The sequence below is a fragment of the Coturnix japonica genome, chromosome 2 (genome assembly GCF_054131305.1).
Source record: "Coturnix japonica strain WE chromosome 2, WE-NBRP24, whole genome shotgun sequence".
NCBI lineage: Eukaryota > Metazoa > Chordata > Aves > Galliformes > Phasianidae > Coturnix > Coturnix japonica.
Window position 1 is genome coordinate 40,482,078 of NC_140664.1, and position 25,275 is coordinate 40,507,352.

General features: G+C 38.4%; 1 protein-coding gene and 1 long non-coding RNA gene across 3 annotated transcripts in view; one reads left to right on the forward strand and one right to left on the reverse strand.

The window, feature by feature from the left end:
* The window catches only part of CDH2 (cadherin 2), a 113,615-nt gene that overhangs the window by 26,229 nt on the left and 62,111 nt on the right, over positions 1 to 25,275 (forward strand). The window lies entirely within an intron of this gene.
* On the reverse strand, positions 10,017 to 18,008 carry LOC146761785 (uncharacterized). Its single transcript, XR_014942595.1, has 2 exons — positions 17,187 to 18,008; positions 10,017 to 10,712 (listed from the first exon to the last, which is right to left on the reverse strand). It is a non-coding gene; the product is annotated as an uncharacterized LOC146761785 (long non-coding RNA).

Sequence of the window (25,275 nt, forward strand, 5' to 3'; positions counted from 1 at the left end):
ATACAGTGTGGCTTTGCCAATAATTTTAATTCCCTAAACAGACTTTAAAAAAAAAGAAAAAAAGAAAGAAAGAAAAAGTGGGGATGGGTAGAGCGCAAGGAACAATTTAAATGCTGAGACCTAAAATTAATGAAAGTAGCATTGTTTTGTTAATTCATTTTCTTTGCAATAGAAATATTTTGTGCTTTGATTTTGAGAACACAGAGAAAATACACCTGCAATATTTAGACAACAGTATTACTGAATAACTTCCTTGTCTGAATTCGGTGACTGCCTGCCCTGCACACGTGAATACTTTTAGTGGACAAAACCTGTGAAGAAGACTGCAGTGGTGGAAAAATAGAGCTGTTTGTAACAGAGTTTTGTTATGCTTGTAACGTAAGGATCCTGTACAAAGAACTGAACCTGACTATTCAAGATGACAGAAAAAATAAAGGTTACAATTTAAAAGAAATATTCAGTGTTGACATCCTCGAGTTTGTGTACCTGTTAAGTGGAGCTCAGTAAGTAGTTCACCGCAGTGCTATTGCTGGTATTCTTGGAGAGGAAGGAAGAAACAGTGAGGAAAACCAGACCTGGGAGGAGAAGTCTCAGTTATTTGCTGGCCTTCACAGTGGATCTTTCCTTTATTCCAAGTGACAAGTTGGGAACTTCTTTGCAAGGCAAAATACAGGAATTTGCCATTTCCTTTGTGCTCATTGGTACTAGTTAGGACCGATAGTGACACATTTAGTTTTTTTTCATGTTTCTGTCAAGCTGCAATAGATCTGGAAACAAGGGAGGTCTTTTTTTTTCCTCAAATGACAACCGCAGTGCCTCAGTGGTAATTAAGTTATATAGGCTTAGCTTTCATTAGGTGTATTGCTTTGGTTTATCTCCCACGTGTTCTTAAAGCAACAGCAAATAGCAAAATTGAGTCAGTTGCAGTCAGAACAGAACTTGCAATCGGAGCTTAAAATGATTTTATTTTGTGGAAATATGTAGTTAACACTGGAAATGAATCATTCAATGCATATGGTTTTTTTTTTCCTTCTCTAATGCTAGGGTAATGCACTGTGTTTCCAGGACTTCCTTCTTCAGAGTGTTACCCAAAGAACAGCCAGATCTGTTGCAGTGTGAATCAAAGTGCCAGTGTTGCTTCAACCTTACATGTGCACTTAAAATTAGAGCTAATGAGAAGGATGAGCATCTCTTCAGACAGATATCAGCAGTTACTCTGATTAAACTTTAGTTTGGTATTGTTGCAGGTTACAAACTGGCATCACTGTGCTTGAAATCTTTATTCCTGTGGAAGCATCATCCTAAAGTAGTCAAACAGTGTGTTGTTTCTAGCTTAAGACAAGCATTATCATACAGTCCCTTTGTAACAGAAGAGTGACGGTGTTGATTGTGGCTTCACCGCTCCTTTACTTGTACGATGAAGCTGCGGCTCTTGACAGAGCAGAGCACAGTGGGAGCCGATCCACTGCAGGAGGAATATAAAACCATAGGGAATGCTACTCTACTCTCAGGTAATCCCTTTCTTTCCCAGAAAGACTGTGTTGTTGTTGCTCTTGAGAGCAAGAGCCTGCGTCTTTGTACGTGTCAGGAGTTTTAAAGAGCTGGAGGTGGTTGGGAGGCAGAGAACTTGCTGTGTTTGCTGTAGGACAGGTGAGCTGGAGAATGGCAGCTGCCAGAAGGTCTGTTGTTCAGCCACTCTGCTCTCTGGAAAGTGCTTCCTTGACAGCTTTCTTGGTGTCCCCCCAAAAGGAGGGCCACAAACTGTCTTTTTTATGCCCGTCTTCTTCATTGCTTCCTGCATAGCACTGTTGGCAGCTCACTGAGCCTAGAAATAATCAGCGGGTTTTATAGGACACATAGGCACTACCACTGTCCTTTTCAGAGGTCATTTGACTATCAAGATGTATGTCATTCATAACTGTGTTTCAAAAAAAGAAATCCCTTGTGCAAGTATTCATATTTTTTCCCCTCTGTCACACAGGTCCAGGACAGCTGTTAATGCTGTGTGTCTCTATACCTGGGTGTGGGCTTGAATTGCTCACTACCTCATTTCTAAAGCAGTACTGTTTTGTACTTGGGAACACGTTTAAAACTGTATGACATTGACCTGGAAGGGAAGAGCAACTTTGAAACACTCAGAAGAGCAGGATTTCTGGTGTTGGAATGACTGGTTTAAAAAATGCAGAGCATTGTTCAGTTTTAGAGCACAGAGCAGTTGTGCTCTGAAAACATCCTATTAAAAATGTTGAGAGGCTGATGGACATTTCAGTAAAGCAAAAAAAGAGTAATCTACAGCATGTGAAAGGCTTTAATTTAAAAACAAGAAAGATCAGCCTTGTTTTTTTCTTAGCCTGCTGTACAGGCTAGTCTGTCTTTTTTTTTTCTAAGCCACCCTTCAGTGAACAGCCCAATATATAAGAACAATTTCTGGACACTTTGCCTTCTCGTCCTCCATAGTGCAGTTAAAAGAATATTATCATGCACACAGGGGATTGCCACATGGATAAAAATATATCACTCAAACACAGTAGGTGTAAGGCTAGTTGGAAGTCAATTTAGTTGCCTTTACAGAAGTACAGTATTTTCTGCTAACTTGTTCTACCTTTTTATTGTACTACGTAGCTTAGTGCTTGTATTGCTGGTCAGGGTAGCTTTTGCCTTATCACTGGTTCTGTATCATATTGGTTTTCTGTTTTATCAGCACTGCGCTACTGCAGCTATAACTGAGGAATAAGATGTGGAAGAAATGTAGGGTCACACTTGAAAACAAACAAATGAGACTAAAACCTCTTGGTTCCATGAAACTGAATTTGTTTCTTCCCCTTTCCTGTTGTAGCATTAGGCAAGCGATGTTGTGGCAGCACTGCCATCTCATTTTACTGGGACTCTGGTAGGCTAATCTAGAAGTGGTGCATTTAAAGAGGAAGGTTCTGAGGTCAGGCAGCTCTGAGCAGTTTTACTAGTTTGGTCTTCCTGCTTGGTGACATGAGTGGGACTGGAGGGAGAGGCACAGTGGCAGTTGTGTGCCTGAGAAGGAAGGGTGGGGGGGACAATGAGCAGCTGGATTTTCTGTGGCATAGCGTGCCACCCTTACTACTAGGCAAGGCTAATCTCTAGCTAAGGAGCTTAGACCCGTGCTCCACCCTTGCATGGGGAACAGAGGCACTGTTGCAGTCTCCAAAGTGTTGGGTGACTTGAAATGCATGGCTGAGATGTGCGTTTAAAAAAGAAAAAAATAAAGGCAAAGTGTCAAAGAAGATAATCTTCCTATTTAAGAAAGGGTCTGGCTATAGAATAAACTCCCAGATACTATCTTTAATAGAATAGCCTTTAGAGGTGGGGGAAAAAAAAAACCCTTTTCAAAGATAGAGACTGCTTCACCTATTGCAGCATAGGGAGACAATGTAAGAAATCTTAATATAAAATCTTCTTATGTTCAGTTGAAACGGTCTTTTATAAAGAAAAAGAAGTGAGAAAAATGGGGAAAGGCCCCTCACCTCATCAGAGACTCAGAGTTGAACTTCTCATAGAACATAGATTTCAGTAACTGCTGACCTTTCACTTTTGGTATTTTAGCATGAAGATAGCTGAGGACTCCCTGCCCTCCCCCCAGTTTTTTAGCCTTTGTTAATCTATTGCTCAGCTTTGGAGAAGAAAGGTTTTTTGTTGCCGTCAGTTAGTGTCTGCAAGTAAGAGAAATCAAGTTATTCTGCTATTTAAACTTCATCCATTCTTTATTTTCTCAATGGCTTAAAAATAATGGGGCAAAATTCAGAGTGAGAAGAGAACAAGCACATGCTTCACAATTCCCTTTAAATGCTACAGGTACCAGGGCTGTTTAAGGAAAATTGGCACAAAACATTTATGCCCATGAATTAATGGCTGTTATCTCCAGCCATCGCTCCAATGTCGGATGTGGTAGAAGCTGCTCACGCATGTGCAGCATTTCCAGCCGCACTGAGGTCAGTCTCTGAATGTGCCTTTGTGCATTTTGTTCGCCGCAGGGAGTTCTTCAGGGCAGGATCACAGACAGCCTCTAGGATGATAACAGCACAGAGTGGCTGTGGCTTATTTTAGTCCAGTGACTTTGTATCTGTTCGCAGAGCAGAGATAGGAAATAAAAGGGGCTGTGTGCAACAGGGAGCCTGTAGTGGGTGTGATTTAGGAAGTTATCTGCAGGTGACAAGGTCTTCAATAAACATCAATGTGCAGGTATCAGTGGCCTTTTCTCTGTTATTAGTTGGTAGCCTTTACTGTTTCATGCATTAAATACAGATGGAATGTAGAAGAGAAATTTTTGGTCAAAAGTGAAGCAAAAATTAAAACACCAATGGAAACAATACAAATATAAATGCTGAATATTTTCCTAACAGTGAGTACTGACTTTTGTCTTGTATGTCTATAGCACCTTTTATATCTAGAAATGTGAGAATTAGTGTCCAATCCTGCCATACTGGGTGGAGAGTTCACTTGTTTCTCTGCTGGCACAGTCTATTTTGCACATCGAGGTTACAGATGAAGCATGCTGACTTGGAGGGGATGGACTATCAAGTTACTTCTTGTAACAGCTTTACAATATGAAATTCTGCAGAACTGTGTATTCTCTGCTGAGAGAAGGCTTGAATCCTCGGTTTTCCAGTTAGTCCCTGAACCATTGGCAAGTGTGTTTGAGGGATCTGATACAGAATTAATACATGAGAGAACGTGTGTGCCATTATATTAAGTCAAGATTGTCTTCTGACATCTTAAGCTCCCTAAGAGTGAAGAGACTTTGTTAGAGTACTTGTCAACTGAAGTCTGAAGAGGGATGAGGCCAGGAACAAAGCTGAGAGGAAGATGTCAGGAGTTTAAATGTTTTTTTTCTGTGTGTGTGTTTTTCCAGGCAAAATTTTGTGGCGACGTCTGGGGCTTTTTTGTTGTTGTTTTTTCTTCTTACTGTTGTTATTTGCAAAGCACTCTGCTAATGAAAAACTCTGTATAGCGCAGGCTGTAATTACTGTTATCCGTGGTCTAACCATTGCACAGTATGCATATTTTTTGATGTCTGTAATTTTCTGACAGGATGGTGCTGGTGAAATGCCACATAAATTCCATCCCATCCTTTTTGCTAGTTAGCTGAATTGTCTTTAAAAAGCTGGGTTTTTTTTGCTTTGTGACAAAGTTTGGAAGACTTTTTCTAGGGTTTTCTGCATGTAATAACTAATGATTATATTACGAGAATAGTCTCAGACTTGTTTGAAAGAACTTCTTTTTTTCTCCACTATTCACTTTGACCTCATGTATTCTTCTTCAGAGCGGTTGCATGTAGGCTAATTGACCTTTTTGATGTAAGTTTGTGCCATGTAAGTGTACTCCCAAGTTAATTGAAGACTTCCAAGTAGATTTTTCTTGTACTCCCACTATATTCCGTACTCCCTAAAAGCAAGATTCAACCCTGCATGTTTTCCTTCTGCTTTCCTAAATACAGACCCCAACATTGTTTTCACCATTCTTGATCTCCTTCACAACTCCCATATCTCCCCCAGCCTGCTAAACCAGAAGAGCCTTACCTTTTCAGTGCATGCCTGAGGATCCACATGCACCATTACTTCAGCATTACAGGAGTTCTGCTTTCCTATGAGAGTGGGTGACCTTAGCAGCTGGCAACCTCATTGTGCATATGCTTAAGCTGTAGCATATCCAGATGGTGGAAAGCTAAAGCTGCCATCCGCTGCTAGCATACACCAAAAAATGTTGCAGGTATGTGTAGGTATTGCTAGTCCTGTTAGCTCTAACTAGATCATACTGCAAATATTTTTTTTTTCTTGTATAGCTATTTTCCTGTACGAGATAGCCCTGTGCAATGACTGGTGTTGAGAGCTGAGACTTAACAGGCCCACCTACAGGATGTGTTCTCAGAACATCTCATAAGGCTACTGAATTCGCACTGTAAAGTGAGAACTGGCTTTTATTCTTTTTGAAAAGGCCCAAGTTAAATGATAAGTTAAATAGTAGTACTGTTTGTGACAGAAGGTGGAGTGCATTCTTGAGAGTGTAATAAAGAGGGCAGAAGTATGGAGGTTACACAACAGAAGCAGAAATAGATCTGAAAGAATGGTGAGAAAAATTATGCTGTAGTTGCCTGTTGCTCTCATGGGATGTGGTGCAAGACCAAAGTTAACTTATTCTGTCATAAAACCCATAATCTGTCAAATTACTTAAATGTTTGTGGTTTTACTGTATAGTAAGCTTTTCCACAAGGTGCTGTACTCAGAAGGCTGTGTTCATTCTCAAAGCAAGATTACAGGGTAGGAAGAGGTATTGTCGGTGCAAAAATAAAAGGGGAGTGAAGATCCCTCCCTGACTTTCTTGGTAGCAGAGTACGGCTAACTAGACTTTGAAGTCAGCCAACATTTTAACTTAGTGAATTGCTGAGGGAAGAAAGTGTTCCTGGTGGTTTTGCTACAGAGATTTCAGAGATGACCAGGATATTACAGGGTTTGCTTGGGTGCATTTTAATCAGAACAAACTCAGTTGGGCTTATTGTGTCTCTGCTAGTTGGCTCGCTCTCCCATGTTTTTGAGGGATGGGTGGAAGGGGTGGTAAGAGCCACTCTGCAGAATTGCAGTGACTTCCTTCTCTCTGCACACAAGAAAGTAACAACGTTGTTTTGGTCATTCCTATTCTTGGTGTGGTTGGTTCTTTTCTGTAATTAAAAACACTGGTGCGCTGAAAAGCCTAGGTGGTATCAGCTGGAAGGCCAAATATATCATCTTTGAGTGCAGATCGTGTCATTTGAAGCGTAGCTCCTGTATCCAGAAGCACTTTGTGACCTCTTTACTCATTTTTTTTTTAATCCCCCGGTTTCCAAATTTTGAGGAGGAGAACAATGACATTCGCTCCCCGAGCTGTTAACAAGAGCACATAAAAGCATTGTATAAATGTAGCTTTAAAAGAAATAGGGCAAGGCCCGTGGAGGAAGAAGTCAGTTGAATGGAACTAGTGCCAGCTCAGACGGGATTTTTGAGAGCATAACAAAGTAATTTGATCCTTTAGAAACAGCTACTGGAAATTCAGAGAGAAGGGAGAGGCTGGTGGGGGTTGTTCTTTGGAAAGCTTTTGTAGCACAGACAAATAAGGTACCTTTTTTGAGTAAAAATTGAAGTGCAGAGAAGTGCTTCAGGCTGCAAGCACCTTTGCCTTCAGAACACACTTGGTACTTGTATTTTTTTTTAGTAACCTTGTGTTTGGCTTTGATGCCAGAGAGGCCTCTGGTGCCAGCTGGGCCGGGTCTGGCATGAGGCAACTAATCTAGGCCTGGCCAGCCCCACGCACCCATCATGGCAGTTCCTGTGCCTGCTCTCAGTGCAGCTGGGCATGCTTAGCTGGGTGCTGTTGGCTTGTCTTTCAGCGGCTGCTAAAAGAAATCCACCAGCTTAGATAGCAGTTGGAAGGAAAAGCTGATGAGGGCGTATGTTAAGAATGAGTAAGTGTCCAGGAGTTTACACTTACTGATGTTTCGAGTGGCTGGTAGCTTACAGTAGTTTATTTTTATTCTGCAGAGGAATCTTCTGGTAAAATGCCAAGCCTAAAGTATTAAAAAAAAGAAGAAGAAGAAGAAGAAGAAGAAAAAAAAGTCTGTTTATCTTTCTACCATTTGTCATACTCAGTGAACATCCAGATTTTTAATTAACAGGCTTGCAAGCCTCCCCCATATTTCTCACTTTTCCAATCTCCCTGGTCTCCCCCAACAGTAGCTGGGTTATTCTTTTGTTAGTCTAGCAAAATGAAACACGAAGATTGTTGAATAGTTTCAATTAAAAACTCTAGATAATTAGCTTTAATTTGTGGCAGAATAATATCTGTACTGTAAACAAGCAGTTATTTGGAGATAAATCTTGTTGGTAGCTACCGGAAGGATACTAAAGGAACAGCAGTCTTTTAAATCCCGAAGTGGGAGGGTTTTCTTCTGGTAGACAACAAAGTGCCAGCTACAGAAGATCTTAATTGTTAGTCTCCCTCTCCTTTCTGGTTGGCAAGCTGGCTGATTTAAAGTGTGTGAAGAAAGCTTTTGTTTATCCTTTCCAGGAAAACATTCCTCAAGAATGAAGCATTTGCAAATACCCTCATTTTTCCTTGGTGCAAGTGGGCTAAAGAGGCAAGGAATAGGCTGTGTGTAGTTTTAGTATCAAAACTGTATGTGTAATTATCCATCTCAGTGTTAAAGATTTACAAACAAACATGATTTCTAGTACAGTAAAAGATCACATTATTAAACTGAATTTCCTTATATTTTTGTGAAGCATACAAAGTGATCCAAATTCAACATTCTTGTTGGGTTTCTTTTCTATTTTTTTTATTATTATTTTCTTTTAACACGTATATTGTTAGTTCTAAGGGAGCTTGTATGCACAAGGTTATTCATGAGTGGTTTTTGGTTTTTAATTGATGTTTCATTTGGATTCTGTGCCTGTTGTTTGGATACTGAACCATGCTTCCCCATCATCTCTATCAATTATTTTGGCATATATTAAAACTTCTTGGTTTCAATAAGGTTTTGAGATGCTGATCATTTTAAGGCAGTAGCTTAGTATTCCAGGAAGGAGGTAGCCAACATGTTGTGGTATGTGATACTAAAATTATTTTTTCACTCCAGCTTTGAAAGAGCAAACTTGGCATACGTAATGTTAGATGAGGAAAGCATGGCTCTTTGACCAAAAACCTTCTACCTTCTCTTCCTTTTTCCATTCTAGCTCAGGTGACCTCATTTCTGATGGCGTTCAGAGTTTGGTAAGGTAATTCTAAGTAGCTAAAATGTGCAGATTTGTGTAATGACTCTCCCATACTTCAGAAATGACTGCATAAATTATATAGGAGGTTTGTCCAGAAAGATATTTAAAAATACTGAGCATCAGTAATTGGGGTTTGTGGATAGAATTCACTGCATACAGATGGCCCACTTAAGACGTCACAACTTTAGCCAAAGGTATGTTTGTGTGATGTGGGAGGGTAAAAGGATGAAATATCATCTCACACAGTGTAAAAGGACAAACTATAAGCAAGCATCTTACTTTGCAGTCTATCCAGAATTTGGGTATCAGATAACTTTGGGAGCATTTCCTTCTGTTATTTTTGTTTGTTTTGGAGGCACGGCTAATAGAAGGAAGAGCAAGAGCGTGGTTTGGGCTTTAAAACTTGATTATTTAAGGGGGCAGGAGACAAACTAAGGAGTAGGCGTCTCAGGACAGTCTGATTGCTATTCCACAAACAGGACGAAATCTAATTGCTATCTGGTGTGTGGAGCCAAGGGACACTATATTGAATAAAGCTTTAAAATTGGACTCTGAGAAGGGAAATGTAAATTCTGTGAACTGCACATAAGTTACAGAGAAATATGGGGAGGAAGAGGCAAGCTGGCAACAGGGCTGCAGTAGGAGCCCGTTGGGGTGAGTGGCACCCAGTTGTAAAAGCAGCAGGCAAAAAATGATCACCTTGCATTGTTAAAATAAAATTGGCCTTAGGTCTTTGAATAAGTGTCACATAAATTTGAGATTATTGAGGGGTTTATAGTTGCATTTACTGCTATTAACAGATAACTATCTCGTTTAAAGGAAAGTAATGATGCTTTACTGATTCTAAGAGGTGATTCCTGTGAGCAGCAAACATCAGAGGTCACTGTTGCAAGAAAACTCTGGGGTATTCTGGCAAACTATTACAAATTAAGAGACTATATCCTTTACCCAAAGAGTGAAGTTTTAAATACTGCTTAAAAATATGGAGGAAAATCTTATACAAGGTATTTCAATGGCATTTTGGTATTGTAGCATTTTATAGAATGGAACTCATTCTGGAAATTCAGTAGCAAGCAGCATTCTCTTCTCATGTGAAAATGTGTGCATTCTGGAGAGAGTGTAAAAGTGGCATTGCATTTTTCAATGTATTTTTTGTCAGTGAGATTTACATCAAATGTGCTTACATTACAACTCTGATTGTGTTTCCTCTAATTGCTAGTCTTGCATTCTCACTCTGGAACTGCATAAGGTTCAACTGCATTTTATTTTATCTTCTTGAGTATTAAAAAAAAATCTGTGGATTCAGCAAAGCTTTAGTTCTGACAAGTTTGTCTATCAGTGTTAATACATCCATACTGTTCACTGGTAGGCCATATAAATTAGTGAAGTCGCTTTCTCCTGGCACATGATCGCCACTCTCTAAAAACAGTTTTACTTGTCCTCTTGGAAGTGTGTTGACTTCTTGTGTTAGGATCACACTTTATAATCTCTGTTCAGGAAAGTGTTTTTTCCTTTTCTGCATATTTGAGCATCTCCATCCCTGAGTTATATTTGGATTTTTGGTTTTCTTGGGTTGTTGGTCTTGTTTATTTGTTTTCCTAAACTACTGATCATTGCTACATACATGTGATAGATTTATTTTTGCATCTCCGTCTCTGATTCAGTAAATTTGAGAACCACAGACCCTTTAGAAGTCTAGATGCAACTTTTATAATTTTCACTCCTCTTGGATGCCATGTTGGCAACCTTGAATCTTGGCAGGTATCCTCCTTGATCCAATGGAGTCATTCATGGACTTTACTAAGTTATGATGCAGCCAAAAAGCTTTTTTCTCATATAATAGTTGCTCAAAACCAGTAGAATTAGAAAACCCTTTTCCTTGATTGCTTGAGAAAGATTCTCTGTAGATTTTGCTTTGCCATTTCCATGTGTGGCTTTTATCTGAAAAAAAAAAAGACAAAAGAACACCTTGGTTTAGTATCACTGCTTATTTGTTTGGCCAGTGATAGTACTGCCTCTAAATCCGTGTCTTACAATTCCTGCCATACCAGCAAAGCCCATGTGGGAAAACAACAGAATTGCAAAGAAGAAAACAAATTCTGCAGGTGAATAACATAGACTGGCTACTGTCACGTTGCTTGCAAAGAGACAAATGATAGTTGATTTTTTTCTTTTCCCCCCCTCTATTTTAGCTATTTCTGTGCAATAGCTTTTTTTATTATCTTTATTTTTAAGCAGGACTGCGTGAAGTAAGTGATTCATATTGAATGCTTTCCTTGATACTCTGCATCCTTATCTAACCAGCCTGGTACTTTCTTTGTACCCTTCTGAGTTATGTTGCTTTACAGAATCCCTCTTCTTCCCTATTCTGTGTCCTTAAAATACTTTGCAGATTGTTATCATGACTCCCTCATTTGTTGCTTAGCCAAAACACACAGTATGCTTAGCTCTTTAATCTTCCAGCGTGAATTGCTCTTGCCAGGCTCCTCCTTATTTGCTTAACTTTCTTTGGTTTGTTTTTATTTTTCTCTTTTTTAGACTTGGAGGAACAAAGGCTCTGAAGGACAAGTAAGAGAAGATAATAGTGTAGCTGTAGCTTTTATCAGTTGTTACGCTGTCTTTAAGCTTCCTGGTTGATGGGGTCACAAACACCGTATGCCACAGTCCTTTTCTCTTATAGGTCATTAGAGAAGGAAAGACATCACAAGTATTATTGCATTGACTTATTGTCAGCATCAAGTAAAAAGATGTAATGAATGCAAGAGTTTTTTTGGTTGAGGGGAAAATGGTTTAAGGAAGCATAGCATCCCGGCAACATTCCAATTACGAGACCCTTAAGGTTTGTAGTCCTTCATAGCTTAATTTCCTTGACCTGCTAATTTGCAGTCACCTTATATATTAAAATTGTGCTTTTTAAGCAAAGGTCAAGGAACAGTTGTCAGGAAGGACTTGTTATGAATGTAAATGATAACAGCTCTTCTTCTAGCAAGAACAAGTGTAATTCTTTTTTTCTTTAGCAAGATACAGGAAAAAGTATGGCTTATTGCCAGACTTTTTATGTCAAACAATTAAAATTGTTTAGGAAAGTTAGGTACCTGAAACAGGATCAGAAAGCAGATCAGTCTGGGGAATTGTTCCGCCTGGCAGCTGTCTGTAAGACAACCCTGCAAGCAAGAATGATCTTTTCTTTCCTCAAAATAATGTATGCTTTTCCAGATTTAACAGCAGCCTTTTAAGAAATATGTGTTTGAGTTTCATTGCCCCACTGGGTGAAAATGAACACCAGTGAGGAAAGAATGATTCCCAGAATTGTCCTAGTTTCAGACTGAACAAATAAAGGATCATTAACTTCCAGAAGTGTTATCTAATAGGTGAAATCCCTCAATCTCCAATTGTTTTTGACATAGCAGACTTTTTGGAAACGTCTTATGTCAAAGTAAAGCATCAAATATCATAGGATTTAAAATGTATTGGGAATGACTTCCTTGCTTGTAATAGAGTGCCAGCTTGCTTTTAATGAAGATAGCTATTTAATTACTGTGTTTTCAGTCTGTTTGTGGATCTTGATCTACTGAAGATACATTGAGTAGTTCTGTTAATACATCTGAACTTGCTAGATTTGGGATCATAGAATCTTATGATATTCCAAGTTTGCTGGAACTCACAAGGATCATAGAGGCCAACTCCTAAGTGCATAGGGTGTATATGTCCATTGGATACTTCAGGCATTCACAGGAAGAAAAAACACTTCCAAAAAGTACATGCTTCTGTTATAATCTAGCTCTTTTTTAATGTGCTGCCAACAGATGAATCTTCCTGTCTTTTCCCCACTGGAAACTCAAGTTTGGAAATAGTCGCCATCCAGGATACTTTTCATGAATTTTAGTTTCCTTCCTGAAATTACTGCACTTTTCTGAATATTGTTTCCTTTTTTTTTTTTTTTTTTTTTTTTTATCTTGAAAGATATGTTTGTGAATATACAATCATTGACAGGTGGGTGCATAAGTGAGTGATATACTTTATAAGCCTTTTGGCAATATGATTTTCAGTGTTGCGTTTATTATGGGTCTCCTGATGTTTTTTAGTGTAGACCACCAAATACCACAGTCTTACCTGAAATACTTTCCCCTATGCTTAGGAAAAACTCCTGGGGGAATCAAATGCTTGGATACTTAATTAGTATTGAAATAATTCTTGCAGTTCAACAAAAACTATTCAGGGTAGCAAAGAATTGTTAGAAAGCACATGCATTTTCTTTGCATGGAAAGAATTTCATATACAGCTCATTTGCCAAGTTTTGGTTTCCTACAGCTTGATTATTTTCTTCTGGAAGTCATCAACATTTTATTGACTACCACATGTAGAACAGAATGATCCCTTACAGCAAGAAGCTGACTGGTTAGATTCGAAATTATTTCAGCCATATATTTTGGCTATTGTATGATTGTGTATGTTCATACCCAAAGGACTTGATTCTTCGGGGAGTAATTTATCTACTAAGATAAAAAAGCTAGAGAAATCCCGACAAGTTCAGTACCACATAAAATCACTTTCTCTGAAAGTTTGTGGTTAAACTTAACTTCAGTTAAGAGTACAGTTTTTCTTTGTTCTTTACTAGAAAAGGTGGTGTCCTGCATAGGGAACTGAAGAATGAAGGTAAAAACCCAACAGATTTTTCTTTGCATTTCAGAGACCAAATTCTTCCGTATCTAACCGGTCTACTTATCATCAAGAGGAATTCACTTCACCTGTTTCCCTTAAAAACCACTTTTAGCAAAATAATTTTGTAAATATTTGTTTATGTTCTGCTCTTGTTTTCATGGTGGTGGAGGTCCCGCTTAATTTTGGCCAAATCTTTTGCATATGAAATAAGCGTCAGACAGGGCCATTCTTTGTACAGGGTATATTCTCAGCCTTGGTTGTAGCACGCAGCATTAAGCCGTGACTTCAGCACGTACTGATGCTGTGTAACTCTAGGTAGCATGAGGAATTTCATCTATTGTGATGAAACTATGGGACACGTTGTTTGTGACCCAGGAATTAAGCTGTGATCCGCAGTGCTGTGAAAATGTTATTCAGTGGAGTCCTGTACTCGTGGATAAATGTGTCCTGGAATGTGAATTCTGCTGAGTTGAATAATACATTGCCTTTCTCAAGACCCATTTCACATCTCTCTGTTCACATAATTATTCATAAATAAAAAGAGAGTAAAAAGGCAGCCTTTCAATTCACCATTTCCCATGGTGCTGAAATAGTGTATTTTTAAATGCCTTCATATAGTGTATTTCAGACTTTTTCCAGTTATAAGTTGGAGCCCTTTTTGAATTAGAGAAAGTTGGTTGGCTCAGTGGTTGTCACTGAGACCTTAATAAAAGCCGGAGAGGAGGACCTTTAAAGTCATTTTGAGTTTAATATTGGCAGAGGGTCTGAGTTTTTCTTTTTAATATAACTGTGATTGCTCAACTACTTTTGACCAGTTTAACGATCCTTTAACTGAGAGGTAATGCTCTCAAGTTGGATCTGATATCCAGCTATGTGTGTTGCTCTTTCTATGACTGTATATTACTCTTTATATGACTTTATAAGGAGCTGCAAGGTATTCTCTGGCTGTTTGTAGGAGGAGCATGTGTTTCCTCATTCCCAGGAATGGGAAAACTGTGTCAGTCATGCAGTTTTACTCTCCAGCCCATCTGCATATTTTCTAGTGAAACTGAATTACGTGAAGATGAACTTCCAGTACTACAAGATGAAAAACAAAACAAAAAAATAACAAAAAAGACAGCCTTTTGTCAAATATTTTAAAGTAATCTACTCAAAGTGACTTTGTTTCATGAGAGAAGCCTTATAAAAGCAAATGCTAGAATTGCAATGTAGACTTGCATCTGGTCATGTCAGGTAGGTGGGAAACCACAGGGATTTTCCACTGCAAGCCCTGACCTCCTGTAATGCTCTGAGAATAGTGAAGCACACTTCTTGCACTGGTATGAAATTTAGATTGTGCAAGTTTGACATCAGTATGACTGCGCTGGTGCATGAACACAAACCAAAAGGAATAGAGTGTCATTAAATGGGCTCCACATAGACAGGGTCCAAACCTAGTTCTTGTCAGTCAGACTTTTGTGTCTGTTTTGGTCCCTGCTTGCTGGTCGCTATGACCAGAGTATGGGAATAGGAACAGTGCAAATGGAGAATAGGCTTTCTAGCAAGGTGGAGCCGATAACAGAGAATTAGGGATCTACTGATTGGAAGTCAGGAAAAGGGGATTCTCACTGGGGAATACATTAACAAAACCAGGCAATGTGTGTACATCAGCCTGCACACAAGTATATTAACCACACTGTGGTGGTCTTTATTCTTGTCTAGAAATCACATTTCCTGCACGTTTGCTGGCTTGGTTTGACAGGCTGTTAAATGGATGGCTGAATTGCCATATAAATTAAATAATTTGAGACTTAAATTGTAGAAATGAATCCTGTCTTGGAGTCTTTGTCTAGCGTTAAAATTTCATTGAGCGCCATTGCTGAGTTTTAGGAGTAAATTCTTATCACACCCACTTAAACTTTAATCTGCATGTGGAAGCAAGCTTTCACGTTGGGTATTTGTAGTGGAAGAGAAGGCAAGAAGCTTTTAGGGCTAAAACAGCATGTGGTAGTGAGGTATTTTGAGCTTTGCACAGCGGCATAATCGGTTGATACATTGTCAGTCAGACATGGTTTTCTTGGTAATGAAGTTTCTTTGTGCAAACTGTGTTAAACAAATTGTTAAAATAGAGGAGTAGAAAATAATGCAAGTAGAATGAGTGCTACGGAAACCAAATTGGTTATTATTGAAGTCCCTTGCAAATATTGAAGTAGAAAATTAGGTATAGCTGTATTTGTTCTTTCAGGGAAAGATTCAGGAAATTGGTGAGGCACCTTTCATTGTGCTCTGTGTGTAGAAACACTTTGTATTCTGGTTTAAAAATCTCTCTTCTAGGGAACCACTGCATGAGCTTTGGAGAAAACGCAGTACGTATCAGTCTGAACCTTCTGCCATCAGCAAACAATATGGTCTCAGCAGCAGATTGCTGGTTCTGTGCTTTAGCTGTGTGCTTGTTCAGATTACTGAGGGAAAAAATGATTATGGAAATAAGTTTTTTTTTTTGTTTTTTTGTTTCTTTTTGTTTTTATGTTTAGTGTATGTTTTTATTAGTAATTGCCCTTGTTTTTTCTATCTGGCCCGTACTCCTCCAGTGAAAATGCATTTTACATGCAACTGATAATAATCAACCTTTGAAAATCCATTTGACTCAGTTCAGAGGAACAAAACTGGACTGATTGTCATGATGCATGGATCTTGATTTGTCTTTTTTCCTATTAACAAAATATATGGGCAGAAATGAAAGCTAAATCTCTTCGGTTGCTGTGCTTGCATTTAAAGAGAATACAGTAATTTTACTAAGTATTTTCACGTTTGATTAACTGATTCTTTAAATGAGTACTTTTTCTTTTGAAAGCAATTCCACTTATGATGTCATTTAATTACCAGTATTGTTTTCAAATGAAGATAAGTTTTAATATAGTGTGATGTACTTGTTTTCTTTATAAGATAAATTTCATTGAAAACTACGTTTAATAAGTCACTATCATAGAAGACTAGAATAGTGCGTTAACAAAATAAATGCTTGACAAAAATGATTTTTAAATATAACATTGTTTTTTCTTTACACATAATTGTAACATTGAAAGTGCTCTTAGTGTAATTAAACTCTAATTACAAATGCTTTTAAGTGTTGAAAACAGTAACTTTTTATAGTGCAATTAAAGTATTTTTTACCAAGCAGCTAGAATATTAGCTTAATGTGAATGAATTATTTTGACCCACGTGGGTGAAAATAATGCTCTGTAGGTTTTAATTTAATGCATTCAGTGTGCTGTTACAAAACAAGCTCAAAGTTTATAAGCTGAATTATATTGCATTTGTGATATAAAAACTGTTGCTGAGAAGTTGGACTAGATGATCTTTAGGAGTCCCTTCCTACTCAGAAGATTCTGTAGTTCTAAGGTAATCCATATATATATCTATACATGTATACATACATAGATATATATATATATATATTGCAAACTATAATCTCAGAGTGCTTCTAAACTAACAGAATTATTAATTATTTTAGTCTGAGGCTTTATTTTGCTGTCAAAAATTCATACTTTCAGTGAACTACCAATAAAAACGAGTAGGTGGTTATGTAACTATTTATGTGTCATTTGACATCAGGCACGATACTTTAACATTAACAAAGGTGCTCTACTTAAAATTAGTTTGGGGAAGAAAATAAGATTTGTAAAATAAATGTTCTGAGTAATGCACAGAATTGCTATAATGCCAAACAAATAAAGATATAGTTCTTGGTCTTTAATGTAATCTGTAGCTCACCAAACAGTCTTCTCATAGAGAGGGCCTGTATTTGTAGCTTTCCTTAAGTTCCAATTGGGAAGCCCAAGCTCACAGTGCAGCACAGGGAACTCTTCTTTGGTGCATCTATATGCAGTGCAGGTGGGAGGTTCTCTTTGGCTGGTTGCGTTCCAGAGCTCTGTGGAAGAATCAAGCTCTGCAAGGCTCTGACTTGCTCATCCTGCTGAGGCTGTTTTTTACCTTCCTTCTTACAGTAACATATTAGTATGGATGTGATATATACCTCTTTGCGATTGCCCGTGTAACTGAAAACGGTGATAGAAATATGATAGGCCAGGTTCTGGTTCTGAACGATCTTTCCGGGTGATTGGTCAATATCTTTGAACGTTTGATGTATTCCTTTTTTATTATTGTAGTTAGATTCACTGGGTCAGCAGGTTTTCTCTTTCCTTGAGTGAGCAGCACAGTTCCTTTCCTTTTGTGCACGCCTTTGTTCCCGCTTCAGTTCATTTGATAGCCTCGACTTACCTCATTACGTCTTGGTCGCTCGTCTTGGATCGGTAGAAGAACCGCTTTGTCACGCTTTTCTTGACACAGATGTGCAGCCCTTTGTGTCCTTCCCTTCTAACTTCCATCTCGCCTTTCGTCTCTCTTGCTGCAAATTGATTGTTCATGAGGAGCCCTGTCAGACACGGTGCCATTTCAGAGCTGGGGGAGAAAACCCACAGAGAGCCTCGATGGATGTGTGAGTCAGCCTGCCTGCCTCAACATGGCTGCTCAGCTACAATGCTAAAGCTGACGGCGAGACCCTTTGTGTTAACCATCTTAAGGCTTTCCCAGTGTGAACAACCTCCGGCCCTCTGACTGTATGCAAAGCAAGGGGGCCTGAATAAGAGCATTGTGCTACAGGAACTTAACGTGGAGCAAGACTAGAAGCCCAGTTTTGCTGGTTATTTTGGAAATTCAGCATTCAAACCATGCCTGAAAGAAAGAAGCTCATTATGACTCAGTTCCGTTAATTAGACGTAAATTACTGTCTTTAGTGCCCCAGCACAAAAGAAGGTAACAGGAGTTCTGCAGGACCAGAGGATGCAGAAATTCTAATGAGCTGAGAGCATGGGTGAGGAAGGGTGGGGGCACAAGGCCCCATTGAGCCCCTCTGTGCACACTGCAGTGTGCATGTGCAAGAAATGCAGTCAGAGTAATTCCTTTTTAACCTCCGATAGTTACGTGTTGCTAGTAATGTGTTTGGTGCAACTGCTTGTGAATGGTGTGGTGAACAGAGGTAGTCTGTTCAGTAATGATTTTTATCTGGAACAGGAAACTTGAAACAGTCTTTCTTTAAAAAAAATAAGAGATCAGCCTCAAATTTTTTGAAGGTCAGAGGAATAACAAAGTACTACCCAACTTCTCGTGGTCGTGGGATTGCCAATTGTCAAGTCTTTGTCGTGTATATGGATAAAATACGCCTTTTACTTATCATCCAGCTTATGTTATCCTTAATGTTCTGTTTTAGAAGCATAAATGTAAAAGCATTAAAGAAATAAATGAGTGTGCCTGTATCTCCGTTCAAGAATGGGTAATAATTCCAGTTTAAGCTAATGATGCTTGTAGTAAATGCTGTTATTTTTTTCCATTGCTTGCAAAATTAATCATGTATAAGATGTATGACTTAAAAGATGCTTAATCCACTAAAAAGGATTTAAAAAAAAACAAAAAACATTTTGCTGTTCTGCTTGTTGACTGCTCCAAGAAAAAGGCTTTTTTCCCCCCATACTTTAAACGTAGAAGCGTTTCTTGTCTGCTTTAATAACGGGTAACAATAGCCACAGTCTTTCTTCTTCACCAGGATTTTGTCGAATGGTAACTCTAACAAGCCTCTGTCTTGTGCAGTAAACAGACTTTGTAGCTTTGTCCCAGTCTTATGCCGAATTTAGAAGTAACGTGTTAGTGTAATCTCTGAATGATCAAAGGCAGGGCATTAGAATAGTTATTTTTGAGAGACTGAAAGAAATAAGAGCATTTAAAGTAGCTTCTGATTTGTTTTTGGATGTTTGTCAGGGATGGTTGTAGAGTAATAATACCAAATAATGGGCAGATTTGCCTACAGAAGATGGATGTGATGAATTTTTTGTTAGTTGCTGTGCTGTTGTCTTCTTGACCTTTCACTTGAGTGCTCTCCAGGACCAAACAGTTATATATTTATTTAATTAATTTTTGTGCCTTCCATGCAGTTTCTCTAAGAACAGTTTAATGTTCTAAGATAGGAAAGCGATTATGTAACGAGGCTGGATGTCTATAGAGGAAATGAGTATTTGTGGTCTCGCCACCCCACTTTCAGATTTAGTCTGTTGAGCAAAAAGCCTCTGAATTATGAATGAAGAAGCAGAAGAGCAAGTTGCTCAGTGCCATCGAAAAGCCAGCATAGTGAGGGGAGGTTAGAGTGGGGCTGAAAATTGTAGATGTTTTTTCTTGGAAGGATGGGGGAGAAAAAGAGAAGGAAAGAAAGAAGGTCTAAAAACATGTAATGAAACTGTGACATTTAGCAATTGACAGCTAATCTAATGCACTATACATTTAAAGAAGAAAAAACAACCTTGCAGTTTTGCATTTCGATTATCATTGTTGGAAATGCAGAAAACACAAGTGTTGTATAGAGGCTGTTATTAAAGCAAAAGTATCATCTGTTCAACTCATAAGTGGGTTTATTTTTAATTGCTGCTCATTTTCTAACCCTTGACTGTACCTAAAGTACAACCTGAAATAGACAGGAATTGTTCCACAAATTTTCATACTCAAGAGGCAAATTGTACCCATAGGCACACACTTGTCTGTAGGCATGTTCGCTACTGGAAGTGTTAAGGCTTACTCTGAACAGCTGTCTTGTATTTTGTTGTTGAAGATCTGTAAAACCTTAACTTGTTCTGAAGTGTTCTAAAAAATGCAAACAAAGTGATTTCTTTGAACAGAGTGAATTATTTTGCTCCTGTCTCAAACTATTTGGGCTTGTAAATCCCATTTTAGCCCTGTCAGTTACTTCAACAAGTTGATAGGGAAGCACTGCATTCTTGTAGCAGGTCTTCTATCAGGACACTCGTCCATGCAAGTGGATGGGCATAACTGAAACTCATTTCTGAATGCAGAAGGAATTGTGAGTATTTGGTTTACTAACACTCTTTGTTTGTTTAGTGTTTCATATATCCAGATAGCAATAATGTTTTGTACAGTTACAAAGTGCAAGTTTCCCTCACTGCAATGTTGCCAAATGAGATTCATGTTATAGATGATACTAATGTGTTTCCTAATGATTATGGAACGCAAAATTCCACGTGGTTTTTACCTGGTCAGTCTATTTACCATGCAGGTTATTCAGTGAAATGCTTTTTAAGTAAGACCTCTTAAAAACTAAATAAGTCATCTGAGAAGCAAATTTTTGAGCAGACCTAGGAGCCTTACTGTAAATGCTCATGTCCCTCAGGTAACACCTTCTGCATGATCTGATTTATTAACTAGCCTTGTGTTTTATGTGCTTCAGTTAGTAGCCTCTTGCTTATTCCAGTACCTGGCGTTTCTCTCCCTGCTAATCGGTGGAAGAATGACTTTTGAAGAGTTTGAGTCAAAGGTATTAAAAATTTGATGAGGGCAGTCATGGAAGGACTCAGAAATGCATGTTTTCTTTCATAATCTTTATACACAAGGAGCAAGGAAGCATCTCTCATATAACTTGAATGGACCTCCTTCCAAGCAGTAGATCTTCCACAGTTAGCAATTTGTTAGGAGCAAGTATGTGATCTCTTCTGCCAGCTTGTCCAAAGGGCTCAGCTTCCAGCTCCCTTATATATATATTTTTTTCCTTCTTCCCCTCCTTTCTGCCTCTGTGTATTTCTTGCCTCAAATTCCAGATATTTTCAAAGGGAACAGAGCCTAGAGAAAGAACTGTCTTTCTCTAACACTGGCTTGAAATATATGCAGGAGATTCTAGGAGTATCACATAGTGTGTCTGTATTAGCCAGTGTTAAATGTTACTACTTCTTTAAACCTTGATAGGTCCTGGTTGGGAAATGCCACATTTTGGTTTACTGTTTGGGCATTGTGAGACAAATGCCATGCTTTCTGTAGCTTCTGTGGGTACTTTTGATCTTACAAATGTTGAGGGAAGAAATCTGGAGGTTCAGAAAACTAGAAGAAAGTTTATTGCATCATTTTTGTATCATCCATGATTACTTGATATATTTTAGTTTTATAGGCTATGCAAAGAGGAAGAAAAGGTAAAGGAGTCAGCCATCTGCATTTGTGCTAAGCTCTACAGATTTGAGCACTGGTTTGTGGGGTGCTTTCATGTGAGGGGGGGCAGGAACAGGTGGCAGAAGGTACTGCCATCTGTTGAGAGTGAGGCAGGGAGCACAATTTAAATTGCAGGGCAGTATTCCTAGATATGCAGTGCTGCTAAATACATCACAGGCTAAGTGCAAACAGAACTAGTAAGGTGTATTTTTATCCGACTCATTACTCAAGAATTGCTTTGTGAGCTCACTTCCCCAGCATTAGTTCCTTCCTGCCTCTGACTGACACATCTTCAAATATATTAGGCCTTATGCCCTTGTTTTGCAGTCTCCGCTATTATTTCTATTGCTGTTTCATACTTAGCTCATCACAGTGTTCTTCAATGGCCTATTAAAGCTTCCCTCCAGATTCTTCCTGCTCAGTTGGGTACCGTTCAACAATTTATGGGAAGCTTTTTGTTTGTGACTGTCAACTGCAACACAAACCAGAGAAGTCATTTCTTCTTGTCAAGTGGCAATGCTAATCGCGACCCACATTGGGAGTATCATTGAGGCTATTTTGGATCTGATGATAGGAGTCTTTGCCAGGTCAGCTGGTACCCATTCAAGGTCAGGAACCGTGTATGAGTCCCTGAGGGGCAAGTACATAGAATTCTAGTTATAGTTCACTGGAAGGGTTATATCAGATCAGAGACTTATGAAAGAACCATCACCCTTAGACGCTAATTCTAATCTAGACTATTTACCTGTAGGCAGTCTCAACCTCAGAACTGTAAACAGAATTTTCAGTAATTTTCCCCTCTGGATATCTGTATGCATAAACTGCTTCTGATCTGTACTGACTCACTCTCTCCTTGTCAGAAATTCTGCCTAAAAACAGGCTCTTGTTTTAGACCATGTAACCTTATTTAGAGTACAAATCTGTTTCAATGCAAGGTTATCATTTTATATATATGCATATATGTATATATGTGTGTGTGTGTGTGTATATATATATATATATATATATATATATATATATCCTTTTTGTTGTTGTTTTTGGATTTTTTTTCCCTCACTGTCTGTTCTGTGAGTGTGAAAATACTTAGATTGATTAGGTGATTTTAAAGACATATGTATAGCATTAGCAGGCAGTGGTTTTTCCTTGTGGCTTGAACTGGTTTCTTTTATCAGCAGGAACCAATGTATTCATTTGGTGGATCACAGTGAAGTACATGTAGGGCACATTGAAACCGTGAAACTACTCTCTTAAGGCAATTTGGCAAGTCTGTTTTTGTTCAGTGCAAGCTCTCCAAATATATTAGAGATGTGATGTTAGCTGGGGAATGAGTCCCCCAAATGTACATCCAGAACTGCTTGATCTTTGATATTAGTTTGCTGTTAGTTTGTGTTGTAGCCCATGGCAAATCTTTTGACTTTGGTTGTCTTTCCTTAGCTGCAAAGTAAGAATACTTGCCCACCTGAGGATAATATAATGTAGATTTTAAATCAGCCCAGAAAAGAGTTTTTGTGACCCAAAACTTGTGTCATTTTTGAAACTATGCAAGTTAGCCTAATGCAAGACGATACATCTTCGTATAAAACTTGTCCTTTATTGCTAGGCATCTGGTGTCAGTCATCTGGGCTTCTGCAGACTTTCTAGAGGAGGGAGAGTTATTTTTATATGGCACTATCTCCAGCTTGCCTTAACCCTTAAGGAAAGCAATTTATCTTTCGTTTGAGTACAGAAAGTGGCCAGATGATCAGGCATTTGGGCTCACTACAGTTGGTTGACATGAATTCCACCATCTTCAGTTAGTCATTGTCATTTATAAGGTGTTCATATTTATTTTTAAAATCGAATAGAAAATAGGTGATAGATAAGCTGGATACTTCCTGGAAACCTGAGGAAGCAAGCCTTTAACATTAATGCTACAAAACTGACAGTGTCCCCATATGAAAAATTTAAATATCCAGCTGTCCTAGGGCTGTTGTAAATACACTTGCTGTCCTAAGGCATTGATAAGTATCAATATGTATTAAATATTGTGGATGTACAGAGAAAGCATGTATATATGTAGAATGCAAGTATCCTAAGATATAGGATAACCTGTTGTTTAACATTCTGAGTACATTCTACATTTTTTCTTAGTCTTCAGATACCATCAGTCTCAATCTTATTAAATGTAACCTGTTATTCTGAAATTGTGTGGTAATAATAGTACTTCTAAATGCATTCCACACATACTCTTAGGTATCTAGTACTTACCTTTGGATAAAGGCCAAAGAATTTTTTTGTGTGTGTGGAAGCAGGTTATTATGAAGATTAATTTGCTGTTGGACCTTCATTAAGTTCTGCTCTCAAAATGGAAATTTTGCTTTTAATATCAATTACAGCAGCAATCTTTTGGAAACAAGTCTTTTTTTTTAACTGTGTTATTAGTAAACTTTGACAGAGAATTTCACATGGAATTTGACAGCTGTGGAATAAAGGTTGTAATAGCCCGTATATTTTGAAGCCTTATGCCCTCAAGTTGCACCAGGGCAAGTTTAGGTTACGTAAGAACTTCTTTACGAAAAGGGTAGTTAGGTACTGGATTAGGCTTCCCAGGGAGGTGGTTGAATCGCCATCCCTGGTTGTGTTTAAGAGCCGTTTGTATGTGGTACTCAGGGATATGATTTAGTGGAGGGTTTTTAGAGTTAGGGTACTGGTTAGGCTGCAGTTGGACTTGATGATCTTCAAGGTCTTTTCCAACCTGGGTAATTCTATGATTCTGTGGTAAGCCTTAAATCTGATATGTTTTTGAAAATAAGATTCACGTCCATCACGAAGATGAATGACTCTCCTCTGAGAGCTGATGTGATTCTGTTTAACAACTTCACCGGCAACCAAATCTCTTCTGTATGTAATGTACCTACCTGTGTCTTTAAGGATAGGGAACTTGTCAGGTTTGATATTATGAATTAAAGAGAGGAACATTTAATTGCTAATCTGGAGTTTATTTGACATTACTGAGTTTGAGCAACAGTTTGTCCCAACTCCGATGAGATACACTCCTGTGATTTAGAACTAAGTGATACTTAGACTGCTGATGGTAGAACTAGCATTCCTGTTGCTTCTGCTTAGCAAACTGTTACACATGCAGTCATAGTGTCTGTACTATGTGTCTGCATATCTAGGAGTATTGTAAGCCATGATAGCCAATTTGCTTTTCTCCTGTCATTCATATCTTCTGTATGCTAGAACTTTACGTCTCTATTACCTCCTGTGCAACGAGTCAGCAAGTGTCAGTGGGAGCAGAGCAGAGCTGACAGTATATAATTCTAGTGAACTTTGCTCTGTTCCCATGGCACAATCCAGCAGCAGGAACATGGGCTCATTTTGCATTATTTTGTTGTTGTTGTTCTTTGTTTCTATCTGCACAGTAAAAGAGGGATTACTGGAGAAAGTGGGGGAGGATTGCAATATGCAGAATGTAAAAGGGAGAGGAAAATTAGCTTGAGAAAACAATGTTCAAATATGGTATTAAGAACCTGTTCTGATAGTTTATAAGTGATTTGTTTTTGATCCGGATAAATTTAATAGACACTATGGTTACAAATACCTTTGTACAAATAACCAAAAGATTTTATCGTACTAGTTTATATGCAGGAGCAACATCGATGTCAATACCTGCTACAGCAGTAGAAGTGATTCAAGCAAGCAGGAGGTGTAAAGCTGCAATATTTCAGCTGCTGTACAAATACAGAGATAGGTATCTCGGACTGCATTTCCACAATGAATTTATTTATGACCAGTTCAAAAAATAGTAGTAATACTGTGCACTTTTACCAGGGATGTATTAATA